General features: G+C 40.0%; 7 non-coding genes across 7 annotated transcripts; all 7 read left to right on the top strand.

Moving 5' to 3' along the window:
- Window positions 1-1,751: 1,751 nt before the first annotated feature.
- On the top strand, window positions 1,752-1,824 carry TRNAR-CCU (transfer RNA arginine (anticodon CCU)). Its single transcript has one exon. It is a non-coding gene; the product is annotated as a tRNA-Arg (tRNA).
- Window positions 1,825-4,030: 2,206 nt separating this feature from the next.
- TRNAR-CCU (transfer RNA arginine (anticodon CCU)) lies at window positions 4,031-4,103 on the top strand. The gene has a single exon. It is a non-coding gene; the product is annotated as a tRNA-Arg (tRNA).
- Window positions 4,104-6,310: 2,207 nt separating this feature from the next.
- Window positions 6,311-6,383, top strand: TRNAR-CCU (transfer RNA arginine (anticodon CCU)). The gene has a single exon. It is a non-coding gene; the product is annotated as a tRNA-Arg (tRNA).
- Window positions 6,384-8,590: 2,207 nt separating this feature from the next.
- On the top strand, window positions 8,591-8,663 carry TRNAR-CCU (transfer RNA arginine (anticodon CCU)). Its single transcript has one exon. It is a non-coding gene; the product is annotated as a tRNA-Arg (tRNA).
- Window positions 8,664-13,138: 4,475 nt separating this feature from the next.
- On the top strand, window positions 13,139-13,211 carry TRNAR-CCU (transfer RNA arginine (anticodon CCU)). Its single transcript has one exon. It is a non-coding gene; the product is annotated as a tRNA-Arg (tRNA).
- A 4,486-nt stretch (window positions 13,212-17,697) lies between these two features.
- TRNAR-CCU (transfer RNA arginine (anticodon CCU)) lies at window positions 17,698-17,770 on the top strand. Its single transcript has one exon. It is a non-coding gene; the product is annotated as a tRNA-Arg (tRNA).
- Window positions 17,771-19,962: 2,192 nt separating this feature from the next.
- On the top strand, window positions 19,963-20,035 carry TRNAR-CCU (transfer RNA arginine (anticodon CCU)). Its single transcript has one exon. It is a non-coding gene; the product is annotated as a tRNA-Arg (tRNA).
- Window positions 20,036-20,264: the final 229 nt, after the last annotated feature.

Here is a 20,264-nt window from a genome sequence, read left to right as displayed (position 1 = left end):
TGGTGTTTCAATGATGGCAGTTAAATAGATTTTTAAAAACACCCGGGGTGTTGTTAGACTGAGAAGTTGATGGGACACCTGTGAAAGGCAGCTTTACTTGTCTGCTTTTAGTTGATGTAGATTGTATGTCCTGTTTAACAACCTTTGGTTTCAACAAGGACATTAGAGAGATATTGGGACACTGCCTGGGATGCTTGTCCTCTCTCTATTTTGAAAATTTGCCATGCCAACTAAGGGCCAAGGCATACGTTTAGTTTTAGCCTTGCCCAACTCTAATTTTCCAAACCTAGAGCATACATTTGGCGCAGATTGTAATACTTTGTTAGTACTACCTGTTGTTCCCTTAAGAGTGCATATATTCTGAACAGACAAGATGGCCAAATTATATCGTAGGAGTCTGCCACACCAGGTCCTTCACTCGTAAGAACAGTGGGACTGAAGCATGATGGATTAACTAGTTCCCTTAAATGCAGCCATTTCAAACTTTAATCACCACAGCTGGGGACTCTTTAAAGGTGATATGAACTTCTTTTATACCTGAGTGGGAGCGACAAACATGTAGAATATGTGTCGTATTTTTAGAAAGTGTTTGTAGCTATTGCTTAACAGCACTCATGTGCAACCCCTTTGGCCTAATTCTAAGGCAGTCAAATACTCACAAAGGGATTGTGGGTTTGAGTTCTTTCTGGGGTGGAAGAAGATGTATTTTGGAGATGTTTATATAGTTTCCTAAGGGTCTTCCTTATTAACAACATTAGCACGGAAGCATGCTGATAAAATAACCAATTCCAACAAACTTTACTCCGCCACCTGTTCAAGTACCAAAGCAGAGCATTTTCTCCACTGCTAGGATAGGAAGGAGAAATGTGCTTGTTTTATGTCTGAGCAGAAAAGATATATGTTTGAATGGATGTGTGGGATAAAACACACCCTGTCGTATGTTGTAAAGGTATTGCAAGTTGTGGAGTAGCTTAGTGATCACATAGAGGAAAGTGGGTGAAGACAGAATTCCTCTGTGGGGTGAATGAACTCGGAGGTGACTTGCGTTATCCTTTTTATGTATGACAAAGGTACTTTATTTCTTACTGCACATTTCAATGCCATCACTCAAAAAAAACAAAAAATTCCTAGTCTTTTGTTGTTTCATATGGAAGATTATGTTTTCAGGCATGGAGAATGAAAGCAGAAGCTGTAGTGCTGAATTAGACGTTCTCACAAACCATGTAATAATTTGTTCAAAAAACGGCATGACATTTCTGAGTCATATTAAAAATGATGTGTAAATATGCAGATAGAGTCTATCTTTCCAGTAATGATCTACAGTGTGCAAAAAGTAAACCTTTTGCCATAAGTATCTCCTTTCTGCTAAGCACCGATCATTAAAAATCTCTCTATAAATATGTATATCAGAAGAAGGAAATGCTAGTGCGGGTTGATGTTGTTAGAACTGCAAGTGCAGTTGTATTCCTTGAGCTGCCGTGATGTTTCCTGCTGGCTCGAGCAGTGGGCATTTTGTTGTGACGTGAAGTGAAGTTAGGAGAGTTTAGCGTCCGCATTGTGTTGTTCTTCCAGGTGAGGGTATATTAGATATTTGAATAGTTGTAAGGACTTTAAAGAGAGGGGAGTTATCCATGGATTGCTTGTTGTGTATGTATTGTATAAGTGATTCCATAGACTTAAACTGCGGTAGAGACCACATGATAGGGAGTGGATCTTGTATTTGGAGGACAGGGGAGAGCAGTATCAACGTGGCCCCAGTGGCCTAATGGATAAGGCACTGGCCTCCTAAGCCAGGGATTGTGGGTTCAAGTCCCATCTGGGGTGAAACTCTGTACGTTCAGCTCTTGACTTTTACATTTTCAAAGCACAAACCACACATTTCAGCCCTTGCTTTACATAGACTTTGCAGCTATGGAACATCAATCTACCTTCAAAACACAAGTGCTGGAACTCAAAAACATTTGCCTACATATCCTACTCTTGGGCCCAGTCTGGAGAATGGGATTTCAACCCACCTTTCATTTCTAGACATTTTGTATGTCCTCCTTTGGATAGCACTCGCAGGCAGTCTCCCATTTACCATTTAAACATGTACTTATTTCACCACTTGAATGTATAAACTGTTGAATAATTAAAAATACCATGTGAAACTGCTATGTTGATAAAGAAGTATTTCTCGAAAAAAGTGCAGCAGAAGGGAAGACAGTGCACCCTATTTTATGCTACTATCGCTGGGCCCCTAGTCTTAGAAACCAAACTGAGTTTAGGGAGGGCAGGGTGGTGTTTCAATGATGGCAGTTAAATAGATTTTTCAAAACACCCGGGGTGTTGTTAGACTGAGAAGTTGATGGGACACCTGTGAAAGGCAGCTTTACTTGTCTGCTTTTAGTTGATGTAGATTGTATGTCCTGTTTAACAACCTTTGGTTTCAACAAGGACATTAGAGAGATATTGGGACACTGCCTGGGATGCTTGTCCTCTCTCTATTTTGAAAATTTGCCATGCCAACTAAGGGCCAAGGGAGACGTTTAGTTTTAGCCTTGCCCAATTCTAATTTTCCAAACCTAGAGCATACATTTGTCGCAGATTGTAATACTTTGTTAGTGCTACCTGTTGTTCCCTTAAGAGTGCATATATTGTGAACAAACAAGATGGACAAATTATATCGTAGGAGTCTGCCACACCAGGTCCTTCACTCGTAAGAACAGTGGGACTGAAGCATGATGGATTAACTAGTTCCCTTAAATGCAGCCATTTCAAACTTTAATCACCACAGCTGGGGACTCTTTAAAGGTGATATGAACTTCTTTTATACCTGAGTGGGAGCGACAAACATGTAGAATATGTGTCGTATTTTTAGAAAGTGTTTGTAGCTATTGGTTAACAGCACTCCTGTGCAACCCCGTTGGCCTAATTCTAAGGCAGTCAAATACTCACAAAGCGATTGTGGGTTTGAGTTCTTTCGGGGGTGGAAGAAGATGTATTTTGGAGATGTTTATCTAGTTTCCTAAGGGTCTTCCTTATTAACAACATTAGCACGGAAGCGAGCTGATAAAATAACCAATTCCAACAAACTTTACTCCGCCACCTGTTCAAGTACCACAGCAGAGCATTTTCTCCACTGCTAGGATAGGAATGGAGAAATGTGCTTGTTTTATGTCTGAGCAGAAAAGATATATGTTTGAATGGATGTGTGGGATAAAACACACCCTGTCGTATGTTGTAAAGGTATTGCAAGTTGTGGAGTAGCTTAGTGATCACATAGAGGAAAGTGGGTGAAGACAGAATTCCTCTGTGGGGTGAATGAACTCGGAGGTGACTTGCGTTATCCTTTTTATGTATGACAAAGGTACTTTATTTCTTACTGCACATTTCAATGCCATCACTCAAAAAAAACAAAAAATTCCTAGTCTTTTGTTGTTTCATATGGAAGATTATGTTTTCAGGCATGGAGAATGAAAGCAGAAGCTGTAGTGCTGAATTAGACGTTCTCACAAACCATGTAATAATTTGATCAAAAAACGGCATGACATTTCTGAGTCATATTAAAAATGATGTGTAAATATGCAGATTGAGTCTATCTTTCCAGTAATGATCTACAGTGTGCAAAAAGTAAACCTTTTGCCATAAGTATCTCCTTTCTGCTAAGCACCGATCATTAAAAATCTCTCTATAAATATGTATATCAGAAGAAGGAAATGCTAGTTCGGGTTGATGTTGTTAGAACTGCAAGTGCAGTTGTATTCCTTGAGCTGCCTTGATGTTTCCTGCTGGCTCGAGCAGTGGGCATTTTGTTGTGACGTGAAGTGAAGTTAGGAGAGTTTAGCGTCCGCATTGTGTTGTTCTTCCAGGTGAGGGTATATTAGATATTTGAATAGTTGTAAGGACTTTAAAGAGAGGGGAGTTATCCATGGATTGCTTGTTGTGAATGTATTGTATAAGTGATTCCATAGACTTAAACTGCGGTAGAGACCACATGATAGGGAGTGGATCTTGTATTTGGAGGACAGGGGAGAGCACTATCAACGTGGCCCCAGTGGCCTAATGGATAAGGCACTGGCCTCCTAAGCCAGGGATTGTGGGTTCAAGTCCCATCTGGGGTGAAACTCTGTACATTCAGCTCTTGACTTTTACATTTTCAAAGCACAAACCACACATTTCAGCCCTTGCTTTACATAGACTTTGCAGCTATGGAACATCAATCTACCTTCAAAACACAAGTGCTGGAACTCAAAAACATTTGCCTACATATCCTACTCTTGGGCCCAGTCTGGAGAATGGGATTTCAACCCACCTTTCATTTCTAGACATTTTGTATGTCCTCCTTTGGATAGCACTCGCAGGCAGTCTCCCATTTACCATTTAAACATGTACTTATTTCACCACTTGAATGTATAAACTGTTGAATAATTAAAAATACCATGTGAAACTGCTATGTTGATAAAGAAGTATTTCTCGAAAAAAGTGCAGCAGATGGGAAGACAGTGCACCCTATTTTATGCTACTATCGCTGGGCCCCTAGTCTTAGAAACCAAACTGAGTTTAGGGAGGGCAGGGTGGTGTTTCAATGATGGCAGTTAAATAGATTTTTAAAAACACCCGGGGTGTTGTTAGACTGAGAAGTTGATGGGACACCTGTGAAAGGCAGCTTTACTTGTCTGCTTTTAGTTGATGTAGATTGTATGTCCTGTTTAACAACCTTTGGTTTCAACAAGGACATTAGAGAGATATTGGGACACTGCCTGGGATGCTTGTCCTCTCTCTATTTTGAAAATTTGCCATGCCAACTAAGGGCCAAGGCAGACGTTTAGTTTTAGCCTTGCCCAACTCTAATTTTCCAAACCTAGAGCATACATTTGGCGCAGATTGTAATACTTTGTTAGTACTACCTGTTGTTCCCTTAAGAGTGCATATATTGTGAACAAACAAGATGGCCAAATTATATCGTAGGAGTCTGCCACACCAGGTCCTTCACTCGTAAGAACAGTGGGACTGAAGCATGATGGATTAACTAGTTCCCTTAAATGCAGCCATTTCAAACTTTAATCACCACAGCTGGGGACTCTTTAAAGGTGATATGAACTTCTTTTATACCTGAGTGGGAGCGACAAACATGTAGAATATGTGTCGTATTTTTAGAAAGTGTTTGTAGCTATTGGTTAACAGCACTCCTGTGCAACCCGTTGGCCTAATTCTAAGGCAGTCAAATACTCACAAAGGGATTGTGGGTTTGAGTTCTTTCTGGGGTGGAAGAAGATGTATTTTGGAGATGTTTATATAGTTTCCTAAGGGTCTTCCTTATTAACAACATTAGCACGGAAGCGTGCTGATAAAATAACCAATTCCAACAAACTTTACTCCGCCACCTGTTCAAGTACCACAGTAGAGCAGTTTCTCCACTGCTAGGATAGGAATGGAGAAATGTGCTTGTTTTATGTCTGAGCAGAAAAGATATATGTTTGAATGGATGTGTGGGATAAAACACACCCTGTCATATGTTGTAAAGGTATTGCAAGTTGTCGAGTAGCTTAGTGATCACATAGAGGAAAGTGGGTGAAGACAGAATTCCTCTGTGGGGTGAATGAACTTGGAGGTGACTTGCGTTATCCTTTTTATGTATGACAAAGGTACTTTATTTCTTACTGCACATTTCAATGCCATCACTAAAAAAAAACAAAAAATTCCTAGTCTTTTGTTGTTTCATATGGAAGATTATGTTTTCAGGCATGGAGAATGAAAGCAGAAGCTGTAGTGCTGAATTAGACGTTCTCACAAACCATGTAATAATTTGTTCAAAAAACGGCATGACATTTCTGAGTCATATTAAAAATGATGTGTAAATATGCAGATAGAGTCTATCTTTCCAGTAATGATCTACAGTGTGCAAAAAGTAAACCTTTTGCCATAAGTATCTCCTTTCTGCTAAGCACCGATCATTAAAAATCTCTCTATAAATATGTATATCAGAAGAAGGAAATGCTAGTTCGGGTTGATGTTGTTAGAACTGCAAGTGCAGTTGTATTCCTTGAGCTGCCTTGATGTTTCCTGCTGGCTCGAGCAGTGGGCATTTTGTTGTGACATGTGAAGTGAAGTTAGGAGAGTTTAGCGTCCGCATTGTATTGTTCTTCCAGGTGAGGGTATATTAGATATTTGAATAGTTGTAAGGAATTTAAAGAGAGGGGAGTTATCCATGGATTGCTTGTTGTGAATGTATTGTATAAGTGATTCCATAGACTTAAACTGCGGTAGAGACCACATGATAGGGAGTGGATCTTGTATTTGGAGGACAGGGGAGAGCAGTATCAACGTGGCCCCAGTGGCCTAATGGATAAGGCACTGGCCTCCTAAGCCAGGGATTGTGGGTTCAAGTCCTATCTGGGGTGAAACTCTGTACATTCAGCTCTTGACTTTTACATTTTCAAAGCACAAACCACACAATTCAGCCCTTGCTTTACATAGACTTTGCAGCTACGGAACATCAATCTACCTTCAAAACACAAGTGCTGGAACTCAAAAACCTTTGCCTACATATCCTACTCTTGGGCCCAGTCTGGAGAATGGGATTTCAACCCACCTTTCTGGCTAGACATTTTTTATGTCCTCCTTTGGATAGCACTCGCAGGCAGTCTCCCATTTAGCATTAAAACATGCACTTATTTCACCACTTGAATGTATAAACTGTTGAATAATTAAAAATACCATGTGAAACTGCTATGTTGATAAAGAAGTATTTCTCGAAAAAAGTGCAGCAGATGGGAAGACAGTGCACCCTATTTTATGCTACTATCGCTGGGCCCCTAGTCTTAGAAACCAAACTGAGTTTAGGGAGAGCAGGGTGGTGTTTCAATGATGGCAGGTAAATAGATTTTTCAAAACTCCCGGGGTGTTGTTAGACTGAGAGGTTGATGGGACACCTGTGAAAGGCAGCTTTACTTGTCTGCTTTTAGTTGATGTAGATTGTATGTCCTGTTTAACAACCTTTGGTTTCAACAAGGACATTAGAGAGATATTGGGACACTGCCTGGGATGCTTGTCCTCTCTCTATTTTGAAAATTTGCCATGCCAACTAAGGGCCAAGGCAGACGTTTAGTTTTAGCCTTGCCCAATTCTAATTTTCCAAACCTAGAGCATACATTTGGCGCAGATTGTAATACTTTGTTAGTACTACCTCTTGTTCCCTTAAGAGTGCATATATTGTGAACAAACAAGATGGCCAAATTATATCGTAGGAGTCTGCCACACCAGGTCCTTCACTCGTAAGAACAGTGGGACTGAAGCATGATGGATTAACTAATTCCCTTAAATGCAGCCATTTCAAACTTTAATCACCACAGCTGGGGACTCTTTAAAGGTGATATGAACTTCTTTTATACCTGAGTGTGAGCGACAAACATGTAGAATATGTGTCGTATTTTTAGAAAGTGTTTGTAGCTATTGGTTAACAGCACTCCTGTGCAACCCCATTGGCCTAATGGGTAAGGCAGTCAAATACTCTCAAAGGGATTGTGGGTTTGAGTTCTTTCGGGGTGGAAGAAGATGTATTTTGGAGATGTTTATCTAGTTTCCTAAGGGTCTTCCTTCTTAACAACATTAGCACTGAAGCGTGCTGATAAAATAACCAATTCCAACAAACTTTACTCCGCCACCTGTTCAAGTACCACAGCAGAGCATTTTCTCCACTGCTAGGATAGGAATGGAGAAATGTGCTTGTTTTATGTCTGAGCAGAAAAGATATATGTTTGAATGGATGTGTGGGATAAAACACACCCTGTCGTATGTTGTAAAGGTATTGCAAGTTGTGGAGTAGCTTAGTCATCACATAGAGGAAAGTGGGTGAAGACAGAATTCCTCTGTGGGGTGAATGAACTCGGAGGTGACTTGCGTTATCCTTTTTATGTATGACAAAGGTACTTTATTTCTTACTGCACATTTCAATGCCACCACTAAAAAAAAACAAAAAATTCCTAGTCTTTTGTTGTTTCATATGGAAGATTATGTTTTCAGGCATGGAGAATGAAAGCAGAAGCTGTAGTGCTGAATTAGACGTTCTCACAAAACATGTAATAATTTGTTCAAAAAAAGGCATGACATTTCTGAGTCATATTAAAAATGATGTGTAAATATGCAGATAGAGTCTATCTTTCCAGTAATGATCTACAGTGTGCAAAAAGTAAACCTTTTGCCATAAGTATCTCCTTTCTGCTAAGCACCGATTATAAAAAATCTCTCTATAAATATGTATATCAGAAGAAGGAAATGCTAGTTCGGGTTGATGTTGTTAGAACTGCAAGTGCAGTTGTATTCCTTGAGCTGCCGTGATGTTTCCTGCTGGCTCGAGCAGTGGGCATTTTGTTGTGACATGTGAAGTGAAGTTAGGAGAGTTTAGCGTCCGCATTGTGTTGTTCTTCCAGGTGAGGGTATATTAGATATTTGAATAGTTGTAAGGACTTTAAAGAGAGGGGAGTTATCCATGGATTGCTTGTTGTGTATGTATTGTATAAGTGATTCCATAGACTTAAACTGCGGTAGAGACCACATGATAGGGAGTGGATCTTGTATTTGGAGGACAGGGGAGAGCAGTATCAACGTGGCCCCAGTGGCCTAATGGATAAGGCACTGGCCTCCTAAGCCAGGGATTGTGGGTTCAAGTCCCATCTGGGGTGAAACTCTGTACATTCAGCTCTTGACTTTTACATTTTCAAAGCACAAACCACACATTTCAGCCCTTGCTTTACATAGACTTTGCAGCTATGGAACATCAATCTACCTTCAAAACACAAGTGCTGGAACTCAAAAACATTTGCCTACATATCCTACTCTTGGGCCCAGTCTGGAGAATGGGATTTCAACCCACCTTTCATTTCTAGACATTTTGTATGTCCTCCTTTGGATAGCACTCGCAGGCAGTCTCCCATTTACCATTTAAACATGTACTTATTTCACCACTTGAATGTATAAACTGTTGAATAATTAAAAATACCATGTGAAACTGCTATGTTGATAAAGAAGTATTTCTCGAAAAAAGTGCAGCAGATGGGAAGACAGTGCACCCTATTTTATGCTACTATCGCTGGGCCCCTAGTCTTAGAAACCAAACTGAGTTTAGGGAGGGCAGGGTGGTGTTTCAATGATGGCAGTTAAATAGATTTTTAAAAACACCCGGGGTGTTGTTAGACTGAGAAGTTGATGGGACACCTGTGAAAGGCAGCTTTACTTGTCTGCTTTTAGTTGATGTAGATTGTATGTCCTGTTTAACAACCTTTAGTTTCAACAAGGACATTAGAGAGATATTGGGACACTGCCTGGGATGCTTGTCCTCTCTCTATTTTGAAAATTTGCCATGCCAACTAAGGGCCAAGGGAGACGTTTAGTTTTAGCCTTGCCCAACTCTAATTTTCCAAACCTAGAGCATACATTTGGCGCAGATTGTAATACTTTGTTAGTACTACCTGTTGTTCCCTTAAGAGTGCATATATTGTGAACAAACAAGATGGCCAAATTATATCGTAGGAGTCTGCCACACCAGGTCCTTCACTCGTAAGAACAGTGGGACTGAAGCATGATGGATTAACTAGTTCCCTTAAATGCAGCCATTTCAAACTTTAATCACCACAGCTGGGGACTCTTTAAAGGTGATATGAACTTCTTTTATACCTGAGTGGGAGCGACAAACATGTAGAATATGTGTCGTATTTTTAGAAAGTGTTTGTAGCTATTGGTTAACAGCACTCCTGTTCTAATTCTAAGGCAGTCAAATACTCACAAAGGGATTGTGGGTTTGAGTTCTTTCTGGGGTGGAAGAAGATGTATTTTGGAGATGTTTATATAGTTTCCTAAGGGTCTTCCTTATTAACAACATTAGCACGGAAGCGTGCTGATAAAATAACCAATTCCAACAAACTTTACTCCGCCACCTGTTCAAGTAGCACAGCAGAGCATTTTCTCCACTGTTAGGATAGGAATGGAGAAATGTGCTTGTTTTATGTCTGAGCAGAAAAGATATATGTTTGAATGGATGTGTGGGATAAAACACACCCTGTCATATGTTGTAAAGGTATTGCAAGTTGTGGAGTAGCTTAGTGATCACATAGAGGAAAGTGGGTGAAGACAGAATTCCTCTGTGGGGTGAATGAACTCGGAGGTGACTTGCGTTATCCTTTTTATGTATGACAAAGGTACTTTATTTCTTACTGCACATTTCAATGCCATCACTAAAAAAAAACAAAAAATTCCTAGTCTTTTGTTGTTTCACATGGAAGATTATGTTTTCAGGCATGGAGAATGAAAGCAGAAGCTGTAGTGCTGAATTAGACGTTCTCACAAACCATGTAATAATTTGTTCAAAAAACGGCATGACATTTCTGAGTCATATTAAAAATGATGTGTAAATATGCAGATATAGTCTATCTTTCCAGTAATGATCTACAGTGTGCAAAAAGTAAACCTTTTGCCATAAGTGTCTCCTTTCTGCTAAGCACCGATCATTAAAAATCTCTCTATAAATATGTATATCAGAAGAAGGAAATGCTAGTTCGGGTTGATGTTGTTAGAACTAAAAGTGCAGTTGTATTCCTTGAGCTGCCTTGATGTTTCCTGCTGGCTCGAGCATGGGCATTTTGTTGTGACATGTGAAGTGAAGTTAGGAGAGTTTAGCGTCCGCATTGTGTTGTTCTTCCAGGTGAGGGTATATTAGATATTTGAATAGTTGTAAGGACTTTAAAGAGAGGGACGTTATCCATGGATTGCTTGTTGTGAATGTATTGTATAAGTGATTCCATAGACTTAAACTGCGGTAGAGACCACATGATAGGGAGTGGATCTTGCATTTGGAGGACAGGGGAGAGCAGTATCAACGTGGCCCCAGTGGCCTAATGGATAAGGCACTGTCATCCTAAGCCAGGGATTGTGGGTTCAAGTCCCATGTGGGGTGAAACTCTGTCCATTAAGCTCTTGACTTTTACATTTTCAAAGCACAAACCACACAATTCAGCCCTTGCTTTACATAGACTTTGCAGCTATGGAACATCAATCTACCTTCAAAACACAAGTGCTGGAACTCAAAAACATTTGCCTACATATCCTACTCTTGGGCCCAGTCTGGAGAATGGGATTTCAACCCACCTTTCTGGCTAGACATTTTTTATGTCCTCCTTTGGATAGCACTCACAGGCAGTCTCCCATTTAGCATTAAAACATGCACTTATTTCACCACTTGAATGTATAAACTGTTGAATAATTAAAAATACCATGTGAAACTGCTATGTTGATAAAGAAGTATTTCTCGAAAAAAGTGCAGCAGATGGGAAGACAGTGCACCCTATTTTATGCTTTTATCGCTGGGCCCCTAGTCTTAGAAACCAAACTGAGTTTAGGGAGGGCAGGGTGGTGTTTCAATGATGGCAGTTAAATAGATTTTTCAAAACACCCGGGGTGTTGTTAGACTGAGAAGTTGATGGGACACCTGTGAAAGGCAGCTTTACTTGCCTGCTTTTAGTTGATGTAGATTGTATGTCCTGTTTTACAACCTTTGGTTTCAACAAGGACATTAGAGAGATATTGGGACACTGCCTGGGATGCTTGTCCTCTCTCTATTTTGAAAATGTGCCATGCCAACTAAGGGCCAAGGCAGACGTTTAGTTTTAGACTTGCCCAACTCTAATTTTCCAAACCTAGAGCATACATTTGGCGCAGATTGTAATACTTTGTTAGTACTACCTGTTGTTCCCTTAAGAGTGCATATATTGTGAACAAACAAGATGGACAAATTATATCGTAGGAGTCTGCCACACCAGGTCCTTCACTCGTAAGAACAGTGGGACTGAAGCATGATGGATTAACTTGTTCCCTTAAATGCAGCCATTTCAAACTTTAATCACCACAGCTGGGGACTCTTTAAAGGTGATATGAACTTCTTTTATACCTGAGTGGGAGCGACAAACATGTAGAATATGTGTCGTATTTTTAGAAAGTGTTTGTACCTATTGGTTAACAGCACTCCTGTGCAACCCCGTTGGCCTAATGGGTAAGGCAGTCAAATACTCACAAAGGGATTGTGGGTTTGAGTTCTTTCTGGGTTGGAAGAAGATGTATTTTGGAGATGTTTATCTAGTTTCCTAAGGGTCTTCCTTCTTAACAACATTAGCACTGAAGCGTGCTGATAAAATAACCAATTCCAACAAACTTTACTCCGCCACTTGTTCAAGTACCACAGTAGAGCATTTTCTCCACTGCTAGGATAGGAATGGAGAAATGTGCTTGTTTTATGTCTGAGCAGAAAAGATATATGTTTGAATGGATGTGTGGGATAAAACACACCTTGTCATATGTTGTAAAGGTATTGCAAGTTGTGGAGTAGCTTAGTGATCACATAGAGGACAGTGGGTGAAGACAGAATTCCTCTGTGGGGTGAATGAACTCGGAGGTGACTTGCGTTATCCTTTTTATGTATGACAAAGGTACTTTATTTCTTACTGCACATTTCAATGCCATCACTAAAAAAAAACAAAAAATTCCTAGTCTTTTGTTGTTTCATATGGAAGATTATGTTTTCAGGCATGGAGAATGAAAGCAGAAGCTGTAGTGCTGAATTAGACGTTCTCACAAACCATGTAATAATTTGTTCAAAAAACGGCATGACATTTCTGAGTCATATTAAAAATGATGTGTAAATATGCAGATAGAGTCTATCTTTCCAGTAATGATCTACAGTGTGCAAAAAGTAAACCTTTTGCCATAAGTATCTCCTTTCTGGTAAGCACCGATCATTAAAAATCTCTCTATAAATATGTATATCAGAAGAAGGAAATGCTAGTTCGGGTTGATGTTGTTAGAACTGCAAGTGCAGTTGTATTCCTTGAGCTGCCTTGATGTTTCCTGCTGGCTCGAGCAGTGGGCATTTTGTTGTGACATGTGAAGTGAAGTTAGGAGAGTGTAGCGTCCGCATTCTATTGTTCTTCCAGGTGAGGGTATATTAGATATTTGAATAGTTGTAAGGACTTTAAAGAGAGGGGAGTTATCCATGAATTGCTTGTTGTGAATGTATTGTATAAGTGATTCCATAGACTTAAACTGCGGTAGAGACCACATGATAGGGAGTGGATCTTGTATTTGGAGGACAGGGGAGAGCAATATCAACGTGGCCCCAGTGGCCTAATGGATAAGGCACTGGCCTCCTAAGCCAGGGATTGTGGATTCAAGTCCCATCTGGGGTGAAACTCTGTACATTCAGCTCTTGACTTTTACATTTTCAAAGCACAAACCACACAATTCAGCCCTTGCTTTACATAGACTTTGCAGCTATGGAACATCAATCTACCTTCAAAACACAAGTGCTGGAACTCAAAAACATTTGCCTACATATCCTACTCTTGGGCCCAGTCTGGAGAATGGGATTTCAACCCACCTTTCTGGCTAGACATTTTTTATGTCCTCCTTTGGATAGCACTCGCAGGCAGTCTCCCATTTAGCATTAAAACATGCACTTATTTCACCACTTGAATGTATAAACTGTTGAATAATTAAAAATACCATGTGAAACTGCTATGTTGATAAAGAAGTATTTCTCGAAAAAAGTGCAGCAGATGGGAAGACAGTGCACCCTATTTTATGCTACTATCGCTGGGCCCCTAGTCTTAGAAACCAAACTGAGTTTAGGGAGGGCAGGGTGGTGTTTCAATGATGGCAGGTAAATAGATTTTTCAAAACTCCCGGGGTGTTGTTAGACTGAGAGGTTGATGGGACACCTGTGAAAGGCAGATTTACTTGTCTGCTTTTAGTTGATGTAGATTGTATGTCCTGTTTAACAACCTTTGGTTTCAACAAGGACATTAGAGAGATATTGGGACACTGCCTGGGATGCTTGTCCTCTCTCTATTTTGAAAATTTGCCATGCCAACTAAGGGCCAAGGCAGACGTTTAGTTTTAGCCTTGCCCAATTCTAATTTTCCAAACCTAGAGCATACATTTGGCGCAGATTGTAATACTTTGTTAGTACTACCTCTTGTTCCCTTAAGAGTGCATATATTGTGAACAAACAAGATGGCCAAATTATACCGTATGAGTCTGCCACACCAGGTCCTTCACTCGTAAGAACAGTGGGACTGAAGCATGATGGATTAACTAGTTCCCTTAAATGCAGCCATTTCAAACTTTAATCACCACAGCTGGGGACTCTTTAAAGGTGATATGAACTTCTTTTATACCTGAGTGTGAGCGACAAACATATAGAATATGTGTCGTATTTTTAGAAAGTGTTTGTAGCTATTGGTTAACAGCACTCCTGTGCAACCCCATTGGCCTAATGGGTAAGGCAGTCAAATACTCTCAAAGGGATTGTGGGTTTGAGTTCTTTCGGGGTGGAAGAAGATGTATTTTGGAGATGTTTATCTAGTTTCCTAAGGGTCTTCCTTCTTAACAACATTAGCACTGAAGCGTGCTGATAAAATAACCAATTCCAACAAACTTTACTCCGCCACCTGTTCAAGTACCACAGCAGAGCATTTTCTCCACTGCTAGGATAGGAATGGAGAAATGTGCTTGTTTTATGTCTGAGCATAAAAGATATATGTTTGAATGGATGTGTGGGATAAAACACACCCTGTCGTATGTTGTAAAGGTATTGCAAGTTGTGGAGTAGCTTAGTCATCACATAGAGGAAAGTGGGTGAAGACAGAATTCCTCTGTGGGGTGAATGAACTCGGAGGTGACTTGCGTTATCCTTTTTATGTATGACAAAGGTACTTTATTTCTTACTGCACATTTCAATGCCATCACTAAAAAAAAAAAAAAAAATCCTAGTCTTTTGTTGTTTCATATGGAAGATTATGTTTTCAGGCATGGAGAATGAAAGCAGAAGCTGTAGTGCTGAATTAGACGTTCTCTCAAACCATGTAATAATTTGTTCAAAAAAAGGCATGACATTTCTGAGTCATATTAAAAATGATGTGTAAATATGCAGATAGAGTCTATCTTTCCAGTAATGATCTACAGTGTGCAAAAAGTAAACCTTTTGCCATAAGTATCTCCTTTCTGCTAAGCACCGATCATTAAAAATCTCTCTATAAATATGTATATCAGAAGAAGGAAATGCTAGTTCGGGTTGATGTTGTTAGAACTGCAAGTGCAGTTGTATTCCTATAGCTGCCTTGATGTTTCCTGCTGGCTCGAGCAGTGGGCATTTTGTTGTGACATGTGAAGTGAAGTTAGGAGAGAATAGCGTCCGCATTGTGTTGTTCTTCCAGGTGAGGGTATATTAGATATTTGAATAGTTGTAAGGACTTTAAAGAGAGGGGAGTTATCCATGGATTGCTTGTTGTGAATGTGTTGTATAAGTGATTCCATAGACTTAAACTGCGGTTGAGACCACATGATAGGGAGTGGATCTTGTATTTGGAGGACAGGGGAGAGCCATATCAACGTTGCTCCAGTGGCCTAATGGATAAGGCACTGGCCTCCTAAGCCAGGGATTGTGGGATAAAGTCCCATCTCGGGTGAAACTCTGTACATTCAGCTCTTGACTTTTACATTTTCAAAGCACAAACCACACAATTCAGCCCTTGCTTTACATAGACTTTGCAGCTATGGAACATCAATCTACCTTCAAAACACAAGTGCTGGAACTCAAAAACATTTCCCTACATATTCTACTCTTGGGCCCAGTCTGGAGTATGGGATTTCAACCCTCCTTTCTGGCTAGACATTTTTTATGTCCTCCTTTGGATAGCACTCGCAGGCAGTCTCCCATTTAGCATTAAAACATGTACTTATTTCACCACTTGAATGTATAAACTGTTGAATAATTAAAAATACCATGTGAAACTGCTATGTTGATGAAGAAGTATTTCTCGAAAAAAGTGCAGCAGATGGGAAGACAGTGCACCCTATTTTATGCTACTATCGCTGGGCCCCTAGTCTTAGAAACCAAACTGAGTTTAGGGAGGGCATGGTGGTGTTTCAATGATGGCAGTTAAATAGATTTTTCAAAACACCCGGGGTGTTGTTAGACTGAGAAGTTGATGGGACACCTGTGAAAGGCAGCTTTACTTGTCTGCTTTTAGTTGATGTAGATTGTATGTCCTGTTTAACAACCTTTGGTTTCAACAAGGACATTAGAGAGATATTGGGACACTGCCTGGGATGCTTGTTCTCTCTCTATTTTGAAAATTTGCCATGCCAACTAAGGGCCAAGGCAGACGTTTAGTTTTAGCCTTGCCCAACTCTAATTTTCCAAACCTAGAGCATACATTTGGCGCAGATTGTAATACTTTGTTAGTACTACCTGTTGTTCCCTTAAGAGTGCATATATTGTGAACAAACAAGATGGCCAAATTATATCGTAGGAGTCTGCCACACCAGGTCCTTCACTCGTAAGAACAGTGGGACTGAAGCATGATGGATTAACTAGTTCCCTTAAATGCAGCCATTTCAAACTTTAATCACCACAGCTGGGGACTCTTTAAAGGTGATATGAACTTCTTTTATACCTGAGTGGGAGCGACAAACATGTAGAATATGTGTCGTATTTTTAGAAAGTGTTTGTAGCTATTGGTTAACAGCACTCCTGTGCAACCCGTTGGCCTAATTCTAAGGCAGTCAAATACTCACAAAGGGATTGTGGGTTTGAGTTCTTTCTGGGGTGGAATAAGATGTATTTTGGAGATGTTTATATAGTTTCCTAAGGGTCTTCCTTATTAACAACATTAGCACGGAAGCGTGCTGATAAAATAACCAATTCCAACAAACTTTACTCCGCCACCTGTTCAAGTACCACAGCAGTGCATTTTCTCCACTGCTAGGATAGGAATGGAGAAATGTGCTTGTTTTATGTCTGAGCAGAAAAGATATATGTTTGAATGGATGTGTGGGATAAAACACACCCTGGCATATGTTGTAAAGGTATTGCAGGTTGTGGAGTAGCTTAGTGATCACATAGAGGAAAGTGGGTGAAGACAGAATTCCTCTGTGGGGTGAATGAACTCGGAGGTGACTTGCGTTATCCTTTTTATGTATGACAAAGGTACTTTATTTCTTACTGCACATTTCAATGCCATCACTCAAAAAAAACAAAAAATTCCTAGTCTTTTGTTGTTTCATATGGAAGATTATGTTTTCAGGCATGGAGAATGAAAGCAGAAGCTGTAGTGCTGAATTAGACGTTCTCACAAACCATGTAATAATTTGTTCAAAAAACGGCATGACATTTCTGAGTCATATTAAAAATGATGTGTAAATATGCAGATAGAGTCTATCTTTCCAGTAATGATCTACAGTGTGCAAAAAGTAAACCTTTTGCCATAAGTATCTCCTTTCTGCTAAGCACCGATCATTAAAAATCTCTCTATAAATATGTATATCAGAAGAAGGAAATGCTAGTTCGGGTTGATGTTGTTAGAACTGCAAGTGCAGTTGTATTCCTTGAGCTGCCTTGATGTTTCCTGCTGGCTCGAGCAGTGGGCATTTTGTTGTGACATGTGAAGTGAAGTTAGGAGAGTTTAGCGTCCGCATTGTGTTGTTCTTCCAGGTGAGGGTATATTAGATATTTGAATAGTTGTAAGGACTTTAAAGAGAGGGGAGTTATCCATGGATTGCTTGTTGTGAATGTATTGTATAAGTGATTCTATAGACTTAAACTGTGGTAGAGACCACATGATAGTGAGTGGATCTTGTATTTGGAGGACAGGGGAAAACAGTATCCAGGTGGCCCCAGTGGCCTAATGGATAAGGCACTGGCCTCCTAAGCCAGGGATTGTGGGTTCAAGTCCCATCTGGGGTGAAACTCTGTATATTCAGCTCTTGACTTTTACATTTTCAAAGCACAAACCACACAATTCAGCCCTTGCTTTACATAGACTTTGCAGCTATGGAACATCAATCAACCTTCAAAACACAAGTGCTGGAACTCAAAAACATTTGCCTACATATCCTACTCTTGGGCCCAGTCTGGAGAATGGGATTTCAACCCACCTTTCTGGCTAGACCTTTTTTATGTCCTCCTTTGGATAGCTCTCCCATTTAGCATTAAACGTACTTATTTGACCACTTGAATGTATAAACTGTTGAATAATTAAAAATACCATGTGAAACTGCTATGTTGATAAAGAAGTATTTCTCGAAAAAAGTGCAGCAGATGGGAAGACAGTGCACCCTATTTTATGCTACTATCGATGGGCGCCTAGTCTTAGAAACCAAACTGAGTTTAGGGAGGGCAGGGTGGTGTTTCAATGATGGCAGTTAAATAGATTTTTCAAAACACCCGGGGTGTTGTTAGACTGAGAAGTTGATGGGACACCTGTGAAAGGCAGCTTTACCTGTCTGCTTTTAGTTGATGTAGATTGTATGTCCTGTTTAACAACCTTTGGTTTCAACAAGGACATTAGAGAGATATTGGGACACTGCCTGGGATGCTTGTCCTCTCTCTATTTTGAAAATTTGCCATGCCAACTAAGGGCCAAGGCAGACGTTTAGTTTTAGCCTTGCCCAATTCTAATTTTCCAAACCTAGAGCATACATTTGGCGCAGATTGTAATACTTTGTTAGTACTACCTGTTGTTCCCTTAAGAGTGCATATATTGTGAACAAACAAGATGGCCAAATTATATCGTAGGAGTCTGCCACACCAGGTCCTTCACTCGTAAGAACAGTGGGACTGAAGCATGATGGATTAACTAGTTCCCTTAAATGCAGCCATTTCAAACTTTAATCACCACAGCTGGGGACTCTTTAAAGGTGATATGAACTTCTTTTATACCTGAGTGGGAGCGACAAACATGTAGAATATGTGTCGTATTTTTAGAAAGTGTTTGTAGCTATTGGTTAACAGCACTCCTGTGCAACCCCGTTGGCCTAATTCTAAGGCAGTCAAATACTCACAAAGGGATTGTGGGTTTGAGTTCTTTCTGGGGTGGAAGAAGATGTATTTTGGAGATGTTTATCTAGTTTCCTAAGGGTCTTCCTTCTTAACAACATTAGCACTGAAGCGTGCTGATAAAATAACCAATTCCAACAAACTTTACTCCGCCACCTGTTCAATTACCACAGCAGAGCATTTTCTCCACTGCTAGGATAGGAATGGAGAAATGTGCTTGTTTTATGTCTGAGCAGAAAAGATATATGTTTGAATGGATGTGTGGGATAAAACACACCCTGTCGTATGTTGTAAAGGTATTGCAAGTTGTGGAGTAGCTTAGTGATCACATAGAGGAAAGTGGGTGAAAACAGAATTCCTCTGTGGGGTGAATGAACTCGGAGGTGACTTGTGTTATCCTTTTTATGTATGACAAAGGTACTTTATTTCTTACTGCACATTTCAATGCCATCACTCAAAAAAAACAAAAAATTCCTAGTCTTTTGTTGTTTCATATGGAAGATTATGTTTTCAGGCATGGAGAATGAAAGCAGAAGCTGTAGTGCTGAATTAGACGTTCTCACAAACCATGTAATAATTTGTTCAAAAAAAGGCATGACATTTCTGAGTCATATTTAAAATGATGTGAAAATATGCAGATAGAGTCTATCTTTCCAGTAATGATCTACAGTGTGCAAAAAGTAAACCTTTTGCCATAAGTATCTCCTTTCTGCTAAGCACCGATCATTAAAAATCTCTCTATAAATATGTATATCAGAAGAAGAAAATGCTAGTTCGGGTTGATGTTGTTAGAACTGCAAGTGCAGTTGTATTCCTTGAGCTGCCTTGATGTTTCCTGCTGGCTCGAGCAGTGGGCATTTTGTTGTGACATGTGAAGTGAAGTTAGGAGAGTTTAGCGTCCGCATTGTGTTGTTCTTCCAGGTGAGGGTATATTAGATATTTGAATAGTTGTAAGGACTTTAAAGAGAGGGGAGTTATCCATGGATTGCTTGTTGTGAATGTATTGTATAAGTGATTCTATAGACTGAAACTGCGGTAGAGACCACATGATAGGGAGGTGATCTTGTATTTGGAGGACAGGGGAGAGCAGCATTAACATGGCTCCAGTGGCCTAATGGATAAAGCACTGGCCTCCTAAGCCAGTGATTGTGGGTTCAAGTCCCATCTGGGGTGAAACTCTGTACAATCAGCTCTTGACTTTTACATTTTCAAAGCACAAACCACACAATTCAGCCCTTGCTTTACATAGACTTTGCAGCTATGGAACATCAATCTACCTTCAAAACACAAGTGCTGGAACTCAAAAACATTTGCCTACATATCCTACTCTTGGGCCCAGTCTGGAGAATGGGATTTCAACCCACCTTTCTGGCTAGACATTTTTTATGTCCTCCTTTGGATA

The sequence above is a fragment of the Pleurodeles waltl genome, chromosome 7, assembly GCF_031143425.1.
Source record: "Pleurodeles waltl isolate 20211129_DDA chromosome 7, aPleWal1.hap1.20221129, whole genome shotgun sequence".
Taxonomy (NCBI): domain Eukaryota; kingdom Metazoa; phylum Chordata; class Amphibia; order Caudata; family Salamandridae; genus Pleurodeles; species Pleurodeles waltl.
Note: the sequence above shows the minus strand (reverse complement) of the source record. Positions and strands in the feature narration are given on the sequence as shown.